Source organism: Phacochoerus africanus, chromosome 14 (genome assembly GCF_016906955.1).
Source record: "Phacochoerus africanus isolate WHEZ1 chromosome 14, ROS_Pafr_v1, whole genome shotgun sequence".
NCBI classification, from domain to species: domain Eukaryota; kingdom Metazoa; phylum Chordata; class Mammalia; order Artiodactyla; family Suidae; genus Phacochoerus; species Phacochoerus africanus.
In genome coordinates, this window is record NC_062557.1 from 55,964,336 (window position 1) to 55,989,189 (window position 24,854).

A 24,854-nucleotide genomic window follows, 5' to 3' on the forward strand; every position below is an offset into this window, starting at 1 on the left:
AAAAGCTAGACAATGGAAACATGTGCTGCGCGGTAGTCAGGTGTCACAGCCCCGGGGCCAGCTGTCCTTTCGTAGCGACGCTCCCTGGACCCCCCGCGGTCCCCTGGCCCCTGCCCGGGCTGCGCGGCGCCCGCTGCCTCGGAAAGATGGGGTCATAAATCTGCAGTGACCCTTCCCTGTCTGGGCGCAGCGCTCCCTTCCAGGAACCTGGGGGATTATTTACTGCGGTCCGGAGAGCTCCCTGTAAGGCTTCAGCCCCAGATGCAGGAGGGGCATGCTCTGTCTCTGCTTGACATCCCGTGTCAGGCCTGAGCCCTGGAGGAGGCCTGGTGACTCAGCCTTGTATACAGAGGGCGAAGCCACGTGGCTGTGTGTCAACACCAGGCGCTGCAAGGCCTCGGAACCAGGAGAGCGTGATTTTAGAATGAACGCCGTGAAAGTGTTCAGAGGAGGTCTGGTTTTCTCCGCTACCTGTGAGGCGGGCTGAAGGTCACTGGCAGAGTGTTCCAGAGCCTTCTGCTGGACTTAGTCCCTGGGGGAGGAGGTTGACCTGGGAGAAAAGCCCCCCCACCCCTCCCGAGCTTTCAGACCAGAATTTCCGGGGCTTCTCCGACGTCTGGGCAAGAACACCCGGAACGGCCCACGTCCGACACCACACCCCTCTCCTCCCAGAGGCCACAGAGATGCGCTCAGGTCCCCGACGTCACCTCCCTTGCCGTCTCCGGGCCCCTGGCTCCTCCCGTCGGAGGGGTGGCTGGTTCCTGTCAGTTCTCCCTCCTGAGAGGCTGCCAAACCCGCTCTTCCCGTTCCAGCCGCGGCCGCCCTAGCTCAGCCCTTGGCCTTCCGCTAGCGTCCTAAGGATCCCAAAGACCGCTGGTCCCTGCGCGCCCTGGCCTCCCGCTTCCCTCCTGCAAGCTGCCCACAGCCCAGCCTGCCCCTGGGAGAACGGCCCTCTGTCTGGCCGAGCGAGGGGCCCGCTTCTGAGCGTGGGAACAGTCCTCCTGGGAGCTGGCCCACCCGCCCCGGGGCCTGCCGGCCACTCCTGGCCCTCTGCCGCCTCTGACCCCTGGGGCGTCCTCGTCCCAAGGCCCAGCACACCCGCCCCTTCCTCTGCGTCGAGACGGCACAGCTCTCTGGGCACCGTCTCCTCTGCGCCTCCGTGGAGTCCTGGCCGTCAGCAGAGGTGGCCAGCTCCCTCTGAGTTCACAAGGCTTCTGGGCCTTTTTGGCTTCGCGACTATCTCAGGTTAGTCATTCCTATGTCCGGCCCAGTGCCATGGTTGAGGGAAGAAGGCCTTCGACTCTCTCTGCGGTTCGACGTTCGGGCCTGTCTCCCGTCCCAGCTGTGCCCATCGCGGAAGTGACCGTGACTCTGTGTGTGTCTACACTGGGTGGGGCGCGAGGGGAGCGTCTCTGCTGCTTTACCCGGCGCCTCTTCCGCCGCCCTGCCCCCGGCGTGCTGGCTGACCCTCCAGGTCTCGGGGGCAGGGGTCGGGGGCAGGCGAGGGACGGGAGAGGTCCGGCGTGACCACGCCTGACCCACGGCGAGTGGGTCAACGGTCGGTGGGTGGAGCTGACTCTGCTTCTTGGGGTGCACCTGTGGGTCCTCTGGGGTGTGCGTGGGGGACGCTTGGCTCTGCGAGGGGCACGTGTGACCCCTTTCCTTCCGATGGCCACGTCCTTTCCTCCCTCTGCTCTCAGGAACCCAGGTCTAACCACCCGCCCTGGTTGGGGCCCACCGGCCTCTGCAGACAGATCCTCGGGCGGTGTTTCAGGGGGGTCTCTCCCGTCAGACACCTTGAGGCCCCTCTGCCCCTGATAAGGGGGGACGTGTCTTCCTCTCCTGGCGGAGAGCCACGGCTTCTCCGGTTTAGACAGAGGCACCACCAGAGGCAGGAGGGAGGTCACGGGCACAGCCCCCAGCGTCCTGCTGACTCCAGGAGTTGCAGGGAAGCATCCGGCTGGTTCACCGGGCTCAGATGAAGGGAAAATGCCCTTCCTCCGATGAGGCACTTTCTCCCTGATTGCCAGCTTCATCTGTTGCCAGCTTTTCGGAAGGTCAAGGTCAAGGTGGGCTGTGGTCGCGGAATCATCCTGTTGTTTCCTTGGCGAGCCCCGCAAAGTTGGCCGGATCCCTCACGCTGGAGCCGGAGCGCGGGAACGCTTGCTCTGGGCTCTCCTGGGGCATCTGCGGAGACTGACACAGCCCTGCGACATCCATCCACCCGTCACTCAGGAGTTTGCTCAGAGTCCCTTCCTTAGTCACGTGAGGCCCCCGTCGTCCCTGAGTGGGAGTGTCGGTGGTGGGGGTTCCTGCCTGAACCAGACGTTATTTGTTCCTTAAAGGGCCTAGGGACTGCAGGTGGCGCTTGTGATGGGCAGACCTGCAGCCTGTCTTTGGAAATTACTCACCGGTGCCTCCCCCTCCCCCGGGGTGGTTCTCTGCCTCCCACCTCTGGCATTGCTTCCAGCCCCCCTCTGAAGGCTCAGGGCTGCCAACGGCAATATCAGGGCAAAAGTGGAGACTTGATTCAGATTCCAGGCTTATTGTGGTGCAGGCAGAGGGCGCCAGGCGAAGGTGACCCAGTATTTGGGCACAAATGTGCCAGGCCCTGGGCTAAGTGCTGGGGATACGATGATGAAAAGAAAATAAAAAGCGGAGTTCCCACTGTGGTGCGGTGGGTTAAGAATCCACTGGCAGTGGCTGGGGTTGCTGCAGAGGCTCCGGTTCGATCCCCAGCCTGGTGCAGTGGGTTACAGGATCCGGCATTAGTGCAGCTGTGGCTCAGATTCAGTCCCTGGCCCGGGAACTTCCACATGCCCTGGGTACAGCCGTAAAAAAAGGAAAGGAAAGAAAAGGGTAGAACCAGCTACCTTCCTGGAAGGTGTGCGTCTCCCCTCCCCACGAATGGAAAACAACAATCATTTCTAGAGTTTTCCAGTCCAGAGGGAGTGAGTGCCCTCAAGGTGAGTCCTGGTCGTTGCTATGCCTTTGGAACCAGACTGTTTGAAAGTAAATAGAATTTGTTGATGCCAAATCACAACTGAGAGATTTTATGGAAACCTCTGTTTTTCTGGTTTATTTTGGAAATGGGCAGTTCTGGCAACCCTGGCTCTCAGTCCCCTCGCCCTCCAGTCCGCGGGAGTCACGGAGCAGCTGCTGGTTAGAGGCTGGGCGTGCTCTGCAGTTTGCCGCAGTCCCCACCACTCCCTTTTAGATGCTCTTCCGCCTTCTTCACTCATTTATGTTACCCTCCTGCCTCTGTAAAGGCTTGATTTGGGGACCTCGCTCTGAGTTACTTTCAAATTGTTTTTAGAAAGAAAATGCTTTTATAAAGACAAGTGAAATCCTGTGCAAACCTGAACATTGTGTATAGAACAGTCAAAGCAGAGGTGCTCGAGGAGTTCCCTGGTGGCCTAGGGGTTAAGGACCCAGGATTGTCACTGTTGGGGCTTGGGTCACTGCCTCTGTGCGGGTTTGATCTCTGGCCGAGGAACTTCTGCATGCTATGGGTGTGCCCCCCCTCCCCCGAAAAGGCAGAGCAGCTTAGGTTGAAGGCAGAGAGAGGAGCCAGGAGCCAGGACCATATCCACTTCTGTCTGCGGTGGGGGGGCCTTGATGCTGTGCAGGATGTGGTGTGAAGAGCCCCACCCAGGCGCAGGGAGGCTGTCTGTACTCCCACCCTCCGGCCACCTGCGAGTTCTGGCCCGTCCACCCGGAGCCGCAAGTGGCTGCCAGCAAGGCCTTCGGACCTGCCTGCGTCCCCTTCGCCCAGCCCGGCCCCGTCCAGCCCGCAGCACACATTCTCCTCCACCGATTTGATCACAGCCCCGTGTGTCCGCGTCCCTGAGGCCTCGTGGCTGTGCGGGCAGCGAGGGCCTGGCAGGGGCCCTTCTTCAGACCAGTCCGCCGGGCCTCCTCCAGCCCTTCGCAGAACGATTGGGTTTCACTGGCCGGCAGCCTCTGCCTGATGGGTTTAAACAAACGAGGCAAATGTGAATCAAATAGGCACAGGAGATGGAAGCACTTCTCGAGGGGGCCCTGGGTCTGAGTATAGACCGGCCCCCACCCTCTCCTTTCCTAAATATTTGCGCTTCTGTGTGCCAAGGGGTGAGCAGGGGTGAGGAATGTGAGCCGGCAGAGGAAGAAATTGTCTCCTCTCGCCTTCGGGAGGTTTTGAGGCCGTGCAGACGAGGCCCCGCCTTTGGTTGGGGCTTGGATGGTGGGCGTGTGTTTGCCCTGGGGGTCGGCTCTGCCTCTGTCTTCCTGAGGTCCTGTCTCAGAGGACAGACTGCGCTTGGCACCACTGAGGCCACGTGTGCGTCTCTCGAGAGGGCACGAGGCCAGCCCCTGGTCCTTCTTGTCCTCACGGTCCTCCCAGCGGGCTTCGCGCCTGCAGGAATGCCCCAGCGTAGGACCACCTTGGAAGAGAGTTCGGAAGCTTCTTGGAAACAGCTCCCATCCTACCAACAGGTATCTTCCCCGGTGGAAAGGGAAGGACCACATGGAGTTGTTCCCGGCAGCTTTCCTCATGGTAACCCCACAGGACAAATAATCTAGCATTCACGTGGGCATGGATTGGCCAGCTGCGGTCTGCCACACCCAGCACGCCCCGCGGCCGTAAGAATGAACAGACCCCGGAGAGGGCCGGGAACAGGTGCCTCTCAGAGCCGCTCGCTGTTAGTTTCGGCAGCCACGACTCGGGAGCAGCCTGTGTCCATCGACGGATGAAAGGATAAAGCAGTTGTGATTGTGGGATGAGATGCTCCTCAGCCATAAAAAGGAGGGACCCCTGCCATCTGCCACCACACGGAAGGACCTCGAAGGCATTATGCTAAGTGAAAGGTCAGAGAAAGACAAACACTGTGTGATTTCACTTATATATCTATCGAATCTGAAAAACAAAGCAACCTACCAAACTCGGAAAAAGAAGTCAGGAGTTCCCATCGTGGCTCAGCGGTCAGCGAACCCAACCAGCATCTGTGAGGACACAGGTTCGATCCTTGGCCTCACTCCGTGGGTTAAGGATCAGGCGTAGCCATGAGCTGTGGTGTAGGTCTCAGACACGACTCGGATCCCACGTTGCTGTGGCTGTAGCGCAGGCCGGTGGCTACAGTTCCGGTTAGACCCCTTGCCTGGGAACCTCCATATGTCACAGGTGTGGCCCTAAAAGACAAAAAAAGACCAAAAAAAAAAAAGAGAGAGAGAGATCAGATCAGATTTGTGGTTACCAGAGGCTGGCGGGATGAAGGTTGTCCAAAGGTCCTCTCCTCCGGTTACAAGATAAATGCGTCCTGGGAAACGTAACCCTGACACAGGCGCGTGTGATTGGGGACACTTGTTAAGAGAGTGGATCCTAGGAGTTCTCTACAGGTTTTTTTTTCTTTCTTCTATTTTTGCATCTATGTGAAATGATGAAAGTTAACGAAACCTATCGTTTCATAATGTATAGAAGGCACATCATGAGACTGCGTATCTGAAATTTCTGCAGTGCTTTGTGTCAATCATATCTCAATAAACCTGGGAGAAGAAAACCTTATGATCGGCCAAAAAGGCGTACATGATGACTACACAGTATGTGACGCCACCTTTTATGGAATTTTTATGAAAAGCAAAACCATAGTGACAGAAAGCAAGCAAACGGGAGTTCCTGCTGTGGCTCAGCGGGCTAAGAACCCAACATAGTGTCCCCGAGGATGTGAGTTGGATTCCTGGCCTTGCTCAGTGGATTAAGGCTCCAGCATTGTGGCGACATAGGTCGCAGATGCAGCTTGGACCTGGCGTTGCTGTGGCCATGGCATAGGCTTGAAGCTGCAGCTCTGATTTGAACCCTGGCCCAGGATCTTTCATGTGCCACAGGTGTGGCAGGGGAAAAAAAAAAAAAAAAAAAGCAAGCAAATGATTGGTTGTCAAGGGACCGTGAAAGCATGCAGGAGTGTTAGGGGCTGAGGCTTTGTAACTTTAGCTTTTGCATTTAGGTCTGCCGTCCACTGTAAGCTAAATTTTGTGTGTGGTGGGAGATAAACACTGAGGTTCCTTAGCATATGGCTATCTAACTGGTTGATAAGATTCTCGTTTCCCCTTCAAATTCCTTTTGCATCTTTATGGAAAACCAGCGGACCAGTTGGTGGGTTGTAATTATTTTAAAAAATAAAATCATGGGTGTTCCTTGAAGTGTGTGATATAAAATTATCTAGGTTTCCCTCTAGCCGCAGACTCTGCCTTTTTGATCCCAGCTTCCTAAACGCCATAGCGAGTCATGGGAGCACCTACGTCTATCGAGCAGGCAGCACTGTCCTGGCTCCATCCTGAAACTACATGCCTCACCTTATAGTCCTGACACCAGCGCTGTGAAGCAGGCCTCCTGAGCTCCATTCCACAGAGGAGGAGGCATGACCTCCTGCGTCCGAGCCCCAAAGCTCCAGCAGCAGAGCTGGACCTGTCTCCAGGTAGTCGAGCCAGTCAAGCTCCCCCAACGGCTTACCTTCCGCCCAGATCGCCTCTCTGCCTCTTGCCAGCTCCTGGCATATCGTAAGCGCTCCACAAATAGTAATTCCTTTCCTGTCATCGTAGTTATGATGCTGTATTTTGCCTGTTGACCTGTTTATCATGACAGCGGATCACGTGTTCCTTTTTTAGGAAGGGAAACGTGCCGTTTATTAATTCTAGAATGTTCGGTCAGGCTTACGGTTATGTTAACCAGGGTGGCAGGTAGAAGGCATGCAGAAATCAGCTAACGGGCGAGATGTAATGAATGGCCCAGCACACCGGCTTCAGCTGGTGGCTTTCGTGCTCCCCGGGACTGACTCAGCTCCCCGAAACCGCCCCTGTAATGGGCTTTCTGGGTGGGAAATCCAGCAGAGCCCTGCGCCCGCAGCCTTTCTCCCTTCACTTTGCTCGTCCATCGCCCAGGGCTCGTGGAACCTGCCCGTGCACCTCCGAGGGTGACGGCGAGGTCTCAGTGATGCCACCCGTGACGCCAGAGACAATGACCTTCGCTGGAAACTAGGTGTGTGTGGAATACACCTTTTATGTTCGTTTCAGATTTGCGGAAACACTGTGACATTGGTAGAGGGGGTTTCTGTAGACCCCTCCCCAGTTTTCCCTTCTAACGACCTCGGACCCTGGGCCGGTCCATGTGTTACGGTTAATGAACCCACACCGGTATTTCATCGGTCCCTAGAACCCACGCTTTGTTCAGATTTCCTGAGCGTTTAGCCGGTGCCCGTTCTCTGTCCCAGGGGCCCACCCGGATCCCGCACCTGTCACGTCTCCCCGGGCTCCTCTTGGCTGTGACAGTTTCTCAGACATCCTTGGCCCTGGAGGATCTTTGTAAACATTTTAAGAGGGACTTTTTTTTTTTTCTCTTTACAGAAATGACACAAAGCCCGAATACACGATTCTGCCTGGGATGGTGTGAGACGACTTTGTGGAGAATGCGATTCGGGCAGGTGAGCTCGGGGGACAGTGACGAGTCCAGTAGGGTGATGGGGAGGCTTTTCACGCAGGCAGGTTGGTGAGGGCACACAGGTGTAGCTGTTTTATTTTATTTGCTTTATTTTACTTTACTGTTTTATGTAATTTTTTCTTTTGTGGCCGCCCCACGGCACGTGGAGTTCTCCGGCCAGGGGTCAGATCGGAACCTCAGATGCAACCTATGTTGCCAGAACTCGGCCTCCGTGCACTTGTGCCAGAGAGAAACTTGGAGGCAGCGTGTTGGAGGAAGGAGAAAAGATAGTTTTTATTGCTTTGCCAGGCAAAGGAGGCCCTAGCAGGCTCATGCCTTAGAGACTGTGCTTCCACGGGGGAGGATTGCGGGGAGTTTGACAGTAAAAAGGAGAAAAGCGGGGTTTCAGATAAGGATGGGCATTGGGACAGACATGCATTCTTCTTTGGGCGAATCTTGGTCATCGAAGCTGGGGCCAGGCCATCTCGGCAGGATCCCGGTGGTGGTCTCCTGGGCCACTGCCCAGAAGAAGTGTCCACGCGAAAAGGGCATGTTGATCAGAGATGAGAACAACCTGGGAACGTTCCTGAAAAACATCAAGTGCTAATGATCTTTAACCCCAGACAGTTGGGCTCAGGGTGCCTCACTGTTACCTTACGGGCGATTGTGTTTCGCGCCAATTAAGGCCGGGAGAAGGACAAGGAAGGACTCCGAGCTGTAAATTTTCAAGTCTTCCTGCCTAAAAGAAGCATGAGGGACCTAACCTTCCTCCGAGGTGTATAAGGTGCCTCTGTCATTATGTGCATCTCCTGGAGGGAACCGGGATCCTGCCCCAAGGCTGGACTATTGTTTCTTAGCTCTTCCTCCCTGGTCTTTGCCTCCCCTCCCTTCCCTGATCAGCAACTGTCGGAACCTGCCCCTTGGAACTCAGGGAAGGTCCTAGAGGCTGAATGAGGCCCATGTCCTAAAAACAGGAAATGGGGGACAAAAAGGCTTTTGTGCCCAGGAGCGCCCCCAGCACCCCGCTCACTTACACCTACACTGCGGCTGCTGCAATGCCCTGATCCGGGAACCCACTGTGCCAGGCCGGCCTGTGTCCTGGCACAGCTGAGGCACGGCTGATCGCGTTGCACAGGTGTGGCTATCTTAGAAAGGGCCCTTACCCACTCTCCTGGCTGCTTCCTCATCTCTTGTCTGGCCTGACAAAGGAGATGCCCTTTGCTGGGCCCGCCCTGGGTTTGTGTTTCGTTGTGGCGACTTCCTACATGGATGTACTGGTCTCACCTGTCTCAGGAAGGAAGAACCCAATCTCTTTCTCGCTCGTTGCAGAGGTCTGTGGCCCTTATGGGGTTAATACGGGACATAACTTGTAGACTGTATCCGAGACCACTTTACAAAGTTAAAAAAAAAAAAAAACAACACACAATTCCACCCATGTTATATTAGAGTTGCTAAAAATATCGCATGCCCCTTGGTTAGCTCAGAGCAGTAGATATCCCACAGACTAGCTCCATCACTGGCAGAAGGCCAGGCCGTCTCCAGACAGGATCAGAACCAAACTGGGGGCCGCTAAATATAGCTGTAGAAATTTGGGTTTGTTTAGAATCGTTTGAAAACTGAAAGAACACATAAGCCAGCATGCAAGCCTGGCAGCGTCTGCCGAAGGCCTAACTCTGGTTGTTTTCCCGTCACCTCCTCCGCGGGTCTGTCCCACGCCCCCGACCCTGCTCTTAGCGTCTCCGTGGAACCATCGGGCAGGGCTCTCTGTCCGGAAGCCGTGGCAGTTTTTCCAAGTAGTCTGGGCGGGAAATAGACTCTTAGAGGCAGTGGTGCCCTCCCAGGGGGTTCCTCCAGGGCCTCAGGGCTGACTGGCTTCAGAGGTGACTTCAGGGCTCCTGGGAGCACCCCTCCCCCAAGTCTGTGGCCTCGTGTCTTTGCTGCTTTTCCCGTCCAGATGGAAGATGAGCATTTGTGGCTTCTGCTCGGACTTGCATTCGGGTCGGGGGCTGCGGGGGGCGTGATTGGCTGGGAAAAGGGGCTTAAAGTGCTTCTTTGTAAGCCTCGTGCCCTACAGGCCCCCCTCGTTCATCACGAGCAGGTGCCTCCAAGCACAGCTGTGCTGGCCCAGAGGCGCCCTGGGGGGAAGCGACGCCGGTGAACAGTGACCCGGTGGGGGAGGGGAGCAGGGCGGCTCACGGGGGGCCCGGTGGGACATGGCCCTGGGGGGCCCTGAGGAAAAGGGCTCTGGAGTCCACGCCAGGACAACTGACCCGCTTTACTGGTCCAAAGGGTTCTTCTAGTGGCCTTCAGACCCCAGATAAATCTATCCTCAGCTCCCCCCTCAACATGGGAAGCTCTTCCATCAGGTTGTTGTATGACCTTCTTCTCTCTTCACTTAGGGTCAGTTCAAATGTCACCGACTCAGAGAAGCCTCACTGAAGCCTCAGCTAAAGCTGCTCTCTCTTTTTTTTTTTGGTCTTTTTGCCTTTTCTAGGGCGGCACCTGCGGCATATGGAGGTTCCCATGCTAGGGGTCTAATCGGAGCTGTAGCTGCTGGCCTACACCACAGCCACAGCCACGCGGGATCCTTAACCCACGGAGCAAGGCCAGGGGTCGAATCTGCAACCTCATGGTTCCTAGTCGGATGCGTTAACCGCTGAGCCACGACGGGAACTCCTAAAGCTGCCTCTTCCCACTTTATCTTCTCTGATGTACCTCACTACGACTTATGATAGATCCCATCCCGACATCCCCGACTCAAGCGCACGCCTACAGGGGCTCAGAAGTGTTTGGTGACTGACATACCCAGTGAAGTCAGTCCGACAGAGAGAGACAAACACCACATGATATCACTCATATGCAGAATCTGAAATATGACATACAAGAACCACTTACAAAACAGAAACAGACTCACAGACATGGCCAACGGACTTGTGGGTGCCAAGGGGGAGGGGTGGGGCGGGGCAGAAGGTTGGGGAGTTTGGGATGAGCCGATGCAAACGAGTATATATGCAGGATGGATAAACGACAGGGTCCTACCGTAGAGCCCAGGGAACTACAGTCAACAGCCTGCGGTAAACCATAGTGGAAACGAAGATGAAAAAGACTGTAAAATATATACGTATGACTCAATCAGTTTGCTGTACAGCGGAAACTAACCCAACCTCGTAAATCAGCCGTACCCTACGTGAATTTAGAAAGAGCAACAGAGACATCAAAAAGCTATAGACAATAATTCTAAAGCTCTAAAAGTAACCATATTTTCTGAAATTTCAAAAAAAAAATTGTATTGCTTGCAGAAATGACTGGCAGTCATGGTCATTCCCCATACGGACCCCCCCGGACTGCACCCAGGCTGCACCTTTGCACGCAGATCCCATCAGGAATCACACGTTCTTTTTTTTCAGCGCCTGGCATGTTGTCACCACCCCTGTGCACGTGTCATCGCATTCTGGGCGGCAGGCTCTGGAGCGGGGCAAGTCCACTGGGGTTAGAAGAGCGAGGGGAGCTAAGTGACCCGCAGAGAGAGGATATTCGGAGGGCACGGCATCCACCCAGGTGTCTCTCGGGCTTAAGACACACACTCGCCTCTCTGGATCTGGCGAGAGTCTTCCCACCCTCGCTGCCAGCCTGGTGGCAGTCGTGAGGTCATGTCACGGCCTGCGCCCCCGAGAACTCCGCTGGTGTTGCGGATGGTGTAACTGGACACTAAGAACCATGCTGAGAAAAGAATGGAAGGTGCCACTTTCGCCTGAAAACTTGCAGGGACACCCCTGGGTAGACCAAGCAAGAGCCAACATCCAACATTGCCCAATGCATGTCTGTGACTGGAGGAAAACCTTGGGGGCAGCAGAGCACCCAGCGGTTGTGGCCCTAAAAAGGAAAAAAAAAAAAGAAGAACCCGGGGTCATGAGCGCGCTGGAGGGCGCGGGGAATGAAACACTGCGAAGGGCACCGCCGCGGATGAGTCGGAGCGGAAAAGGGCCCCGGAAGAGCCGGTCCCTGGAGGAGGAGAGGTTGGAGAAACACGGTGATCCACTCCGGCAGCCGTCTTTTCCCTGCGATGCAGGCCCAAGGGTATAAACACTCCAGTCCTACTTCAAACCCAGCCGCGAAGAACACCTGAAGGCCAATGTAACATAACCGTTCTGAATGCGAAGAAAGCGCAGTGTCAACATTCCTTTGGTGGGTATAGGTACGACTGGGTCTCTTTGCGGTTCAGCAGAAATTGGCACACCATTGCCAATCAGCTATAATTTAGTACAAGCAAAACAATTTCATTGGTCGTAGTGGATGAAAGAGGAGAGCGTGGAGCCTTTCGGATCGGTGAGATCTCGGATATGAGGCAGGGTCTGAGAGCAGGACCAGGGAAGCAGAACAGGTGGTGAGGGGCCCCAGGGTTCGCGGCAGGGGACAGCTCCTCCCAGACGGAAGCCGCGAGCCCTTTTCTGCAACACCGACGACCGACCTACGCTGCGCGCTGTCGTCCTACGAGTCCCGGGCAGTTTCAGTGGAAGAATTACTTTGCTGCTGACGTTGAGAAAGAGCACATGGCAGGTAGACACAATACTGGCTCTCCAAATTACCCCCAAATAAATAAACAGAAGGCTACAGGCACCCAAGGGATATATAGGGAAGAGAAAAAGGCGAGGGTGAGGTCACAGCTGCGGTCAGGAAGGGGGGAGCCGTCGGGGGAGATGCGCTCTCGTTGCCTCTCCAGGTCATTCAGCATTTGCAAGCCGTAAATGAAATCATCCCAATTTGTTTTCTCATGAAAATGTCAGCTTGGGCGCTTAGAGGGAGTAATTCTTTTCTTATGGCCCGAAAAAAGAAACGCTTTTTATTTTGTTGCCCTCGAGACAAAAGAGGCTTTTTGTTCCCGTTCCATGTTTCCAGGTTGCTGGTGTTCCTCAGATTCACGGACTCGGAGGGTGGCCATAAATTTTCAGGTGGAGCAATGAAATGCTGACACGCGTGTCTGCTTTAAGCCAGAGCTGTCACCAGTAACCCGCCAGGATGGGCTTCTTGGCTTCCCCTGCGCCTGCTCCCCAGGTGAGACCCGTGGCCGCCCAGGGCTCCTTCTTCGTGAGACGTTTTAATAGGATGGGGCGTAAAGGGGATGTGGCTACATAATTCTTGTTAATAAATGTCTTATTTAGTTAGCGCATGTTAATTATTCACTGAGCAGAGGCAGTCGTAACTTGCAGCTCTTGTTTGAATGCTCAGTTTGCTTTCTCTTCCCCTCCCCTCCCTTTCCCCTCCCCTCCCCCTCTCCTCTCGTCTCCTCGTCTCCTCCCGCCCACTCCTTCGTTCAGTTCTTTTCCAAAGAATAGAGCAGAGAGCAGAACTCATTGTCCGGCTGCCGAGATAACCATCAGCTATTCCAGCGGGAAAGGATGTCAGAAATCACAGATGCTGGTGGTTTCCAAACTGCTCTGCGGAGTCCGAAGGGTTTTCGTGCCCAGTCTCTGGGTCAGGATGGGAAGCCTGGGCCAGGCGGGCAGGGCCTGCCCTGCTCCGACTCTGATTCAGCTCCCGCCCCCGTGGCTTTGCTTTCTCTTGGCATCTGTGCAGCTTCTGGCTCAGGTTTTGTGAGGAGAAAAAGACCCGGGTCTGGGGAAGGTCTGAAAACTGCTGGTGCAAATCAGGCCTCTCACTGACAGGTGAGGACACTGATGTCCAGAGAGGCAGAGTGACTTGACTGGGGTTGCACAGCTTCTTGGTAAGGGAGTCGGACTAGGAGGCCTGGCCTCTTGCTGTTGCGTGGCAGCTCGGGCTGGAGAGAAACTGGGAGGGAGGGAGGCGGTCCTGTGCTTCTGTCCCTGGTATGTGGGGCACGTGGTCTCCTGACCACGGACCCTCCTGGGCCACGGAAGGTGGCATCTCCGTGTGGTCACTGAGAGCAAAGGTGCAAGTGGGACCTGGCTCCGTGGGCTCTCTAATTAGCGGGTGGAAACAGGCAGTACTTTGGAGTTCCCTGGTGGCGCAGCAGGTTAAGGATCTGGGTCTTGGGTTCATTCCCTGGCCTGGGAACCTTCCTGTGCAACAGGTGCAGCCAAAAGAAAAGAAAAGAAAAAGAAACCAAGCAGGACGCAGCCACAGCTGCTTCTCAATTTCTCTGTGAATAAATTCTCCAATTTTTGGCTTTTTATTATTGGGGGGGTTGTTTCTGGGAGGGATTTATGAAAATGTACACCAGTCTTGCCGTATTTCCCAGGAGTGTGAATTTAATCTTTGGGAAGGAGTCCTATTTAGGTCTAGAGAAGGTTTTAAGTTTTAGTCATATTGACCTAGAGAAAGTTTTACAGTAAATAGACATAAATTAAAATGTTCAGTATATTTCGTAAAGCATTGCCTTTGTTATTCTTTTTACAACAGTACAGATTTTTCAAGAGTGAATAGAGGATTGTGGTAAGAGACTCTGGGAGCCGACCTCTGCTCCTTGCTAGCTGTGTGGCATTGGGCAAGTTGCTTAACCTCTCTGAGCCTTGAGTGTCCTCCTCTGTGAAATGGTGATGCTAACTATACCTTCCCCACAGCGTTGCTGGGTCAAGTCAATGTGTTAGTACATAAAGCCTTTGCAGCAGTGCCCGGCACGGGGTTCACTGTGCTTCGTGAACCTCTCAACAATTCTAGAACATTCTTGGTCTGTATTGCTTTAGCTATTGTCTCTTCCCTGTCCTGTTGGGCCCTTTCCAAGCCTCACAGCATGTCTTTCATCCTTCCATGTCTTTGTCTCGGGAGGGTCTTCTGGATAATTTCTTTGGTTCTCTCCTTCAGCTCACTGACATTCTGATGCACTCAGTCCAAGAGGCTTGGTAACCCATCTGTGATGGAGACAGCGCGCCAGACACAGTAACCCATCCTCCCCTCTTGTGGATTCGCGGCACTGTAGCTGGCTGACAGCTGCTCAGCTCCGTGCCGGGTTCCAGACGGCTCTGCGGTTGGATGGGGGTGTTGGGGTGGGGGGAGTGCTGTGTACCCCGGCGTGTCTCCTCCAGACCTTGTCTCCTTCTCGGGAGATGAAAACGTGCTGCTCAAAGGCCCGTAAACGATTAGGGTTTAGAGTGGGACGCCTCAAAAACCAGAGCAAAGAGCATGTGACCCTTCGTAGCGACTTAACATTGTCACAGACCCTAAGCACGTAACCCATTCTTCGAGTAATGCATTTTGGGGAGTATTTCATAAAAAGAATAATTCCAAGAGGATGGGGGAAAACCTCTTCTGTCACCTGTGCCTGTGACCAGATAAGTCTAACATCCTAAGTGATGACTGAGAAACCCAAGGGAGGAGACCTGTGGCCCCCGAATGACCTAGTGGCCCGAATGCCCACCTCAGTCTCTTATGAGAGAGGGAACTAAGCCACCCTCTTCTTCACCCCCCGAGGGACTGTGGGGCTCTGCCCTGGGCAGTGGAGCCTTCCCCATTGCACAGCCGTCACGGTTTTCATTCCAATTAAGCTACTTTTTACTTCCAAAAATTATGGTTGGTTCCGTTTTAAAATCTCTTTTGTTGGTTTTTTAAATAGATCCTTGGAGTTCCCACTGTGGCGTCATGGGTTAAGGACCCAGCATTGTCTCTGTGGTGGCTTGGATAAGCCTCACAGGCTGCAGCTGCAGCTCGGGTTCTATCCCTGGCCCGGGACCTTCTATATGCCGGCAGTGAGGCCGAAAAAGAAAAAAAAACAAAAAACCAGATTGTCATTCCTTGATCATGTTTGCAAGCCTCTGTTGTCTTTTAATCTTTCAACATTCGTTGAAAGTCTTGTTTAAGCACCAAGATACAACAGATAGGAACTTTCAAACAGAGGTGACAAATCGCCAGATACAGATATTCATCAGGAATTTCTGAGACCTTGTTGTGCAGCACCCAGACTCTTTCCACCGCTTTGAGGACAGAAGAGGCTTCAGAGCGCTGGCGAGAAAAGACTTGAACAAGAAAGAGCTCTTTAGAAAGATCGAGCTTGAGCGCCCCACCCTTTTGCATCCCCAGAGAGGTCCTGCGTCCGAATGGCAGAGGGCAGGACAGAGCCTGCCTGTGGGGACAGCGCGAGTCTGGTTGGTTGACTTTGGCTGGAGGACGTCATTAACACAAAGACTGATTGGACGTACCTGTGTTTCTCTCGCCTGCGATGGGCTGAGTTGAAGGCCATCGAAGCAGTGCGTGTGCGTTTTCTAGGGCTGCTGCCAAAAAGTACAGCCAACCGGGTCCCTTGGAACCACAGAAATGTACTGTCTCACGGTTCTGGAGGCGGCAAGGCCAAATTCAGGGTGTCGGCAGGGCCGAGCTCCCTCTGAAGCCTCTGAAGGAGGTTGTCTTCGTTTCTTCCGCCTGCTCTCACCCCTGATGTTCCTTGGCCTGTGGTCACTCGACATCTTTCCTTGGTGTTTGCGTCTTTGTCTTTCTCCTCCCTGTGGTGTCTGGGCCCAGTTTTCCCACTTATAAGGCACCCGGTCATTATGGGACCTCACTTAACGAATGACACCTGCGACGACCCTCTTCCTAAGTAAGGTCACCTGCGGTGCCGGGGGCTCAGAGTTCTTGTGGCTCAGTGGTAATGATCCCGACGAGGAACCATGAGGTTGCAGGTTCGATCCCTGGCCTCGCTCAGTGGGTTAAGGACCCGACATTGCTATGGCTGTGGTGTAGGTCGCAGATGCAGCTTGGATCCCGCGTGGCTGTGGCTGTGGTGTAGGCCGGCAGCTACAGCTCCGATTCGACCCCTAGCCCGGGAACCTCCGTATGCCGCGGGTGCGGCCCTCACACACGCCCGCACAAAGGCTGCTGCCTGTCTTTTCTTTTGGTGGGGGACACAATTCAACTCGGAACACAGGGAGAAAAAGCAAAAGGGGTCAAGTCTCAAAAAGCATCAGAAAGCGCTCTTCTCCTCGGTTCTGCTTCCTCTAACCCTTGCTTCTGCTCTGCTCCATTGGCCCAGGTCCCTCCACAGAGTCTTGGCTGAACTTCCTCCTTCGAGGACGCCCGCCCCTCCAACCTCCCCCCTGCGGCCGTGCCCCCCTCGCCCGAGTCTGCCTCCCCCTCCCTCACCCCCGTCGGCTCCTCCCTGGCTCGGCCGGCCGGGCGTGCAGACAGGGGCACAGCCCTGCCCTCCTTCAGTCCCAGCCCTGAGCATAGCTTTGCTCTCGGGCTGCTCTCTGGGCACAGGACAAGCCTCACGCATCCAGGAGGCCTGCTCGCGTCCCCTTCCTCCCTGACCTGCCTGGTCCAGCCCGCTGCTGGACGCCGAGCCCCGCCACCTGCTTGCGAAGGGCTTCCGCTCCTCAGAGACAGAGCCCCAGAGTGACCTGGGGGTCAGAAAGCTCTCCCTCTGGACCTCGGAACGGGCAGGATTTTTCCTTCAGGGCTCGTGAAGTGTGGTCTCCGTTTCTCCAAGCACACGGCCCGGGGCTTATAAAGGGGAAGGATGGAGCTGAGCTGGAGAAACTGTTAGAAAGTCTCTGTGTGCAGTGGAAGAAGTTCATTTGAGGACCGGAGTTCCCACCTCCCGCCCAGTGCATCCTCTGTGTTTCTACAAAGCCCCTCGTGACATGGGAGCCTAGTGTGTCAGGAGAAACCAAACACGTCAAGCTTTTAGCTCAGGTCCACCCAGGAGCCCAGATCAGCTTACCTGAGATGAGCTTTTCCTGAGCCGATGGCTCCCCGAAGGCCCCCACGAGGAGAACACCTACATCCGCCGAGGAACGCTGCGGACACGAGCTGAGAGTCTGGGGCCGAGCCCTGGGGAGTGGAGACGAGCCGCTTCGCCCGGCCTCGTCTTCGTGTCAGTTTCCTTGTTTGCCAAACGAAAAGGTGAGCCCGCCCACAGCAGCGCTTTCGTCCCCACATTCCAATAATGAAAAGAAACTGATCATACTTTTTAAAGTGCATGAACACATTGAACCGATTAAATGCCTCTCCCCCAGTTCAGTATTTATACCCTCTGGTTGCCAGAGAAAGATGCGGTGACTTTTTAGTTCAGTAATCGCACTTCCCAAAGCCAGGGGAGAAATGAATCTACACAGGAGTTACAGAACACTTTTTAACACTGTGGAAATCTGGAAAACGTAAACCCTCAAGCTTTACCACTAGTTGCAGTTGCATTTTGACTTTTCTCCCCCTAAACACGTAAGCCAGTCCTACTTTTGTTTCTTTTTTGATCTGAACACACTGTCCAGATCTATTTTGACTTATCCCTGGCTTGACGGAACGCAGCCCAAAGTTTCTCCTCCCTGTAAAGCAATCCTCTACATTAAAACCAGTGTCTTCTTTTCTTTTTTTTTAATGATTCCAAGTTGAAAGAAGCATTTTGGGATGCTACAGAAAACCCTTCAGACACAAGATTTGTCTGCCCTGAGGTTGTGGTTTAAAATTTGGGAAAAGTTCTTTGAAGATTCTGCACAACTGAAGAAGAACAGCGCAGATAGGGCCAAAGCAGAGTCTGTAACAGAATTTCCAGTCCACAACAGAAGTCTTGGAAAATCAGTTCTTGGCTTGAAACAATTTAGGCTACATAAGATACAATATACGGGATGTTCTCATTGTGTGCTCAGTGGTCATGAACCAGACTAGTTTCCACGAGAACTCAGGTTCCATCCATGGCCTCACTCAGTGGGTTAAGGATCCGGCTTTGCCATGAGCTGTGGTGTAGGTTGCAGATGGGGCTCAGGTCCCACGATGCTGTGGCTGTGGTGTAGGCTGGCAGCTGCGGCTCTAATTAGACCCCTAGCCTGGGAACTTCCATATGCTGCGGGTATGGCCTTAAAAAAGAGGGGAGAGGGAGGCAAGATACAGTATATAGGTGCATGGTCTAATAATTTGGCCTGAAATTTGTGTGGCTGCTGTGGGGTTCGGGGGAGAGGTGGTGCTGGGAGCAGATGGGGGCAGGTTGCTGTGGATGGATGTCCCTGGTTGTGCACTTGACATCCATCCCCCTCCTCCCCAGTGGCGGCCACATGCTCCTCGGGGAAGCCTCCCACTGCACTGTGTGTCTGCCTTGAGTTTTGCTTGGCGCTCCAGGGCTGAGCCCTGCGTGGAGGAAGCCAGTCCAGGAAAGCCCATCTCCCTCCCATCAGCCAGTCAGCCCAGAGCGTCCCTTTGTCCATGGCCTTTGGTACCCAGGGCTCAGGTGGTGTGAAGATCCGCCCTCCTGTGGCCTGTGGCTCTCTCTCTGTGGATGTGAATGAGGAAGGATAGAGCCCCGGTTTCTGCTTCCGGCAGCCACTTTAGCACCATGAGGGAGGCACACCGGATGTGGGCTAAAATGAAAACCTGAGGCTATGCAGCTTTTCTCTCGTGGGGAGAGTGAGGCGGGAGGAGCAGATAGCAAAGCAATGTGGGTGCACGCAGAGACGTTAGATAAGGTCACGCTGTGGGTGGTGAAGATGGAACCCACCTTTCTTTTTTCTTTTTTTTCTTTTTACGGCTGCACCTGTGGCACGTGGACATTCCCAGGCCAGGGAGATTGAATTGGAGCCACAGCTGAGGCCTGTGCCGCAGCCAGGGCAACACCGGATCCGAGCCACATCTGCAACCTACACTACAGCTTGCGGCAACACCAGATCCTCAAGCCACTGAGTAAGGCCAGAGATGAAATCTGCATCCTCTCAGAGACAATGTCAGGTCCTTAATCTGCTGAGCCACAATGAGAACTCCATTTTTTTTGTGGGGGTGGGGGACCCGCCTCTGACTGGCTGGAAGCGAAGCCTGTACCACAAAGCACCGTGGAGGCTTAGAACTAAGCAAGAGCCAGTTCTCACTGACGAGGGAATTTCCCATGTGTCTTTGCAGCAGACTTCCAGCTTCAGATATGCACGTGTCAGTTTCTTTCATCTCCACCCGTGGACCTGCCTGAGGCCCCCGCAGCCCCCCTGGCCTCGGGTACCACAGCTTCCTGTGGACCAGTGCTTGGGCCTCTGCAGTTTACTGCAGAGGGGACATATGCACAAAACGAATACATGCTTCTCCACGTACCCTTCGAATCTGAGCCGAGAGAGAGGGAGAAACATGGTCACCTTGCAGCTTCTCCGCCTCCTGGGCTTGGCAGGCAATGTGGTCTGGAAGGAGGAATTTCCACAGCTGTGTGTGGTGCGGGGCGGGGGAGGCGGCGGGGGTGATGCTCTGCCGGCCAGACCTCAACTGCTGTTGTTGTCCCATGTGGAAGGCTTGGCCTTTACGAGAAGGTCAAGGAAGCCTAGAAAAAAAGTGATGGATGAAGGCGAGAATGGTGGGAGAACTATGAAAAGAATTGGGACTATTCCTTCTGGAGGAGAGGAGGGCAAAGCAGACGCCCCCCGTGGTAGCTGGACGCAAAGGCTTTATCTCCTCCTGGGCCTTCGTCTGCTTAGCTGGGAAAGGAAGCGGACAAACTCCACGCAGCTGCTTTCGGGCCTCAGGTCTGTGATTCTGCGGCTGATTTCCACGTGGATGAAAGATGTTGATACGCAAAATGGGGGCTGTTTTCTGACTCTGTTGCCACAAAAGAAAAAAATCTGAAGCCAAATTTCTTGACCTTGAGAGTTGTTTCAACCATAGGAGAAAACAGTGGCCGTTTATCAGATCCCAATTCCTGGAAACATATGAAGAAATAACACCGTGTTGTTTTTCTGGGCTGGAATAACCCCAAGAATCCTCTCCGTAAAAATGTGCCTTTGAATTGCCTGCAGGTTCACATGTTCACGTGTAAACACGATGTCCTAGTTCCTAAAAGAGGGCCTTGCACACACACTGGGGGGAGCGGAGGTGCTGTCTTTGACCATGTTTGCTGTGCCTTTTTAACGGGGTAGCCAGGAATCCCTCCCAAAGAGGAGGTGCCCTCCCAGCGGGGATCTACCAGGATAAGAATTGCAAAGAGGAAGGTTTTGGAGAACCGGGGCTTCTTTTTTGTTAAGACAATGCTCTAACTTTGCAGAGTGTGGGGGGGAGTACAGTGCACCCCAAGATGTCCTAGTCCTAGTGCCTGGGACCGGTGACCATATTACTTCCTGTGGCTGAAAGAGACCTGGCAGGTGCAATGAAGGAACACTTCGTTCAGATGAGAAGTTGGTCCCGGGTTATTCAGATGGACCTGGCCTCATCTCAAGGGTCCTTAAAAGACAGAAGAGGGAGGCAGGAGGGTCAGAAGAGATGTGAAGATGGAAACAGAGGTGGGAGTGATCCGATCGCTGGAAGGGGCACAGGCCAAGGATCCAGGAACCTTCTAGAACCTGGGAAGGGGAGGGAAACCTCCCTTCCTGCTGCTGGAGGCATTGTGACCTTTAACCCTTCTCCTGGCCCAGGAAAATCCATTTTGACCTTCTGACCCTCAGAATTGTAAGATAATACGTGTGGGTCGTTTTTAAGCCATTAAGTGTGTAGTGGTTTGTTACAGCAGCCACAGGAAACGGACACAAAGGGAGAAAGAAGAATGGATTGACACGGGGGTGGGGGCGAAACGCTCAAGAAAAGAAACGGCAGAACACAAGGAGCCCGGCTTGGAACGGAAAGGCTGGGGTTGGGCGGCTGCTGGGTTCTGGAAGCCCCTGGGTGCGAGTGCGGAGCAGCGCGGAGGAAAGAGGCGGTGATGGCAAGGGGCAGCCAGGACACCTCCTCCCGCCTGACCTCAGCCTGCGGCCCCCCGAAAGCAGAGCCTGAGCCCGCGGCGGCTCTGTGAGTAGCTGGTCTGAGAAGGAAGGACGCCTCGTTCGAGGCGCAGACGGGAAAGGAGCGGGACGCCCTGCCGCGGTCACCCAGCAAGGGCTGCCCCAGCACACAGAGGCCAGTGGGCGGGGGATTGACAAACCCACGGCTGTGAAGTACATAAAAGAGCTGACTAACAAGGACCTGATGTACAGCACAGGGAAATCCACTCAGTATTCTGTAATAACCTATATGGGAAAAAAGACTAGATAATGTGTGTATACATAACGGATTCATTTTGCTGTACATCTGAAACTAACACACGTTGTAAATCAACCACACTCCAGTAAGATTAAAAAAAAAAAATTCCAGACTATGGCACCAGTATCTGAGACAAGAAGGCGTTTTAATGCCAGATCTACCCGCAAGGAGACCGGAGACAGGGCTCAATTCTGTCTCCTAATCCAGGCTTTGGGGTGAAACCTAAGGCTTTAGAGGAATTTCAAACTTGGAAGTGAAACCCGTGGGTTAAATCCATTTCACCTGCTGTCACTAATCAGGGTGGTTTAAAAGACTTGTGTCTTACAAGGGTCTTAACACCAAGATGCCGCCTCGATGGTTTCCTAGGAACTTGAATGCAGCTGAGTCGAGTCCAAGCTGAGCTGGTTCAGAACAGATGGGGCCTCCAACTCTGCAACTGGGCATGCGCGGGAGTTCAGGCTCCTCCCCCGCCCCGCCCCGCCCCCGTCCCCCACCCCAGGGGCTTATAACGCCTGCGCGTGTCCGGCTTCTCGCGCCTTTTGCGCATCATGCTTGCTACTCCGGGTGCTGCCCAACCCTTGCTGGTATCTGAGGGCTGGAGTTGCGGTCTGGTCTCGCTTCTCCTTTTCTGGCTGTTTTGCGGCTAAGTTCTGCCTTTGGTGCACGTTGGGGTGTCTCAGCACTTGGGCTTGCTGTGTATCAGCCCAGCGAACTTAGTCTGGGAGCTGGTGGGCTGAGTCTGCGAATCCGTCCAGGTAAACTATTCGTGCAACTGGAAGCTGGGTTTTCCTCCTTGAGGGTTTCTGTAAAGGGCTTTTCGGGCAGTACGTCTCTGAAGATTCTTGGCTCTGGGTCCTCCCAGGGACGTGGGTTCCTATCTTGCACAGGTGCGGTGCTGTGTCTGATGAGTCAGCAACTTATTCAAAGAGGCAAAACCCGTTGAAGCTGGTGCTGGGCATAGCGCCCTGCCCAGGGTGGGCGGCTGCAGCGGCCGCTGGGCCAGGGGGGCCGTGTTGCGGCCGGAGTATGGCCTTTGCACGCGCTTCTGCTCATCGGATTCCTTTGCATCCACCAGCTCCTGCGTCGGTGTGCAACTCAGTGTTGGCGAGAGTTGCTTCCACCTCACTGTCACTGGAAGCCGCCCTGCAGAGCGGATGCTACGCGAGGAGCAAAGGAAAGTCTCCCCTGAATTGGCCCCGAAGTGCAGGGAGACTAGAAAGTGGGAGAGGGAGAGACTGCAGTAAAAAAAGTGCCACGTGCAAGGAGGTAGGTGATCTCCGATGTAACCTTCGCACGTCTGGTTCGCCTTCGCGGTTTGGTGGCGGCCGGGGTGCTGATGCTGGGGTCTGCGTGTCGTAACTACTCAGTATTGCCTCCATCAGAAAACAAGCCTTTCCCACCCTACTGTCTCCTCCGAGCTCTGTCCTTCCTGCTGTGACTCAAGAAAAGCGGGAGGCTTCTAGGGGCTGCTTGCTACTGGCCTGGAATGTGCAATTGCATTGGAGATGAACAGTCATGGTAACTTTTCAAACTCGGTAACAGCTCCCCCCCAGTTCGGGTGCCTTGCCCCCTCTCACCAGGGTGGCATTTTGATAATTTCATTCCAGGTGGTCCACTCACTTCTTTCCACTTAAGGCCTATCAGGGACCATGTGGGATGGGTTCTTACCTGGAGGGATGGGGGAGTGAGTTGCAGCTGTGACCTGTGCGCCCAATTCAACGATGATATTTGTCGCAGGTGGGGCCTCTGGCTAATCCTGTCTTGTTTTGATGGTCTCCTGGCGGTTCTAAGCAAATGACCATGAACACGAGTCCCTAGCAGCTGTGGGCCCTTGGGGTATTGGACACCAAGGATATTGCTCTGCACCCTCTACGCGCTTCTTGGCTTCCTGGTACCACGAAGCCTGCATCTAGGCAGGGGGTGCTGGTGTTGCAGGCATTCCCCGGGGCCCCAGGTGACAGCAGGGCTAGGTGGATGCTCCGAGACCAAAGGGGATACAGATGTGTGCATGTGGCCGGATCCTGACCGTGGATGAGGCCAGACACATCCAGAATGCTCTTACGGAACCAGCCCTGCAGAGCCTCCCTAAAGCCTCGTGAATGGGGTGGGGGCGTTCAGGACATGGGGGGGCGGTGACTGGAACAAAGGTGCTATAATGACCCTATGCAGGTGTGACGAGGGTGGAGGATTCTGAGGCTGGTGATAGCAGCCCCTCAAGTCAGGAGGTCCCCCAAGAGGGTGAGTGGTTCTCTGCTGTCTTAAGCAGCTCAAAGTAGACGCAGCTGACTGCATGAACCTAGAAAACAACTCGGGTAAAGCTCTTGTGAGGCTGCGTGCTCTGGGTGGACACACCTGTCTTACGCCCTTGATTGGTGGAGTCAGGTGAAGGGATTTGACTGGTCGTCGTGACCTTTCGAAGAGCGGTTCTAGACTCCAGTCTGTGCTGCGTCCCACCTGCTGGACCCTGTGGCAGAGCCCTTATGTTCACGTTCCATTACCCTCTCGATGGGCACAAAGGAGGAGGAGACTCCAGCCTTGGGTGGTTGGGGTGGAATCATGGGACTACTTCCGGCCAGTGAGCTGAAGAGAAAGTGACCTGTCTGAAAGACAGGTGCATGGGAACCAGGTCTGTGCATTCTTCCCCTGCTGGGGTGGCTCTGAAAGCCAGGGGTTGAGACCTCGGGTGACAAGATGGCAGAGCCTCTGACCTGCATCCCTGTGAGAATGTGGGCAGAGGCTGCCATCAACCTGCGTGGCGTGTGTAGCAGGAAGGACGTCTTCATGGGGCTGCACCACGGATTTCTGGACTTGACGCGTCTCGGCACAAGCTCGTGTATCCGGACCCATCCCAAGTTTAGCTCGTGTGGTGTTCTGGAGGTTCTGAAACGTTCCCTTCTTACAAAAATTTCCCACGTTTTCTTTTTCCTTTTTAAAAAACACAATTAAGTGCTTCTCCTATGACAACAGTAAGAGAGCTGTAACCCCTGGAAGAAGCCACGAACCCCAGCAGGGTAGCATTTGTATGGGGCTTTCTGTGTGGGTCTGTGAGGGTGTCAGTTGGGTAAGGGGAGACCGACACAGCCGTCGGTGGGCTTGAACCACAGTGATGGCTGGGGTGGGATGCGGTGCTGCCGCCGACCTGGCATTCCCGCCTTTTAATGGTGTCTGCACTGCGACTCCGAATAAGCCAGGGAAGAATGCTTAGACCTGAAACCTGTGCCTCTCAGCCTGGAGCAGCAGGTCCTGTTGGGCCAGGGCTGGAGCTGAGGGAGGAGCCGTTGCCCATCTGGGGTGCAGCACACCCAGGGGCTGGGCTCAAGGTCTTGAGGCCGCTGTGTGTGGGAGGCCAGTTCTCCGTCCCCTGCACTCGGGCGGTGGGCACCAGCTCTGCAGCCCCCAGGGCCGCTCGCCTGCCTCTCTCTCGGTGCTGTGATCGCTATACCCTGCGGGGACGTGATCTTAACTCCTCAGTTCCCCCCCTGGCTCCAGTCTTCCAGGATGGGCTCCAACTGCCCGGCACCGCTCACCTGTG

At 54.7% G+C, this 24,854-nt stretch overlaps 2 long non-coding RNA genes across 2 annotated transcripts; one reads left to right on the plus strand and one right to left on the minus strand.

Moving 5' to 3' along the window:
- Window positions 1-798: 798 nt before the first annotated feature.
- Window positions 799-22,571, plus strand: LOC125114941 (uncharacterized). Its single transcript, XR_007131952.1, has 4 exons — window positions 799-1,245; window positions 7,375-7,451; window positions 12,344-12,499; window positions 22,398-22,571. It is a non-coding gene; the product is annotated as an uncharacterized LOC125114941 (long non-coding RNA).
- LOC125114940 (uncharacterized) lies at window positions 7,717-17,536 on the minus strand. Its single transcript, XR_007131951.1, has 2 exons — window positions 17,076-17,536; window positions 7,717-8,033 (listed from the first exon to the last, which is right to left on the minus strand). It is a non-coding gene; the product is annotated as an uncharacterized LOC125114940 (long non-coding RNA).
- Window positions 22,572-24,854: the final 2,283 nt, after the last annotated feature.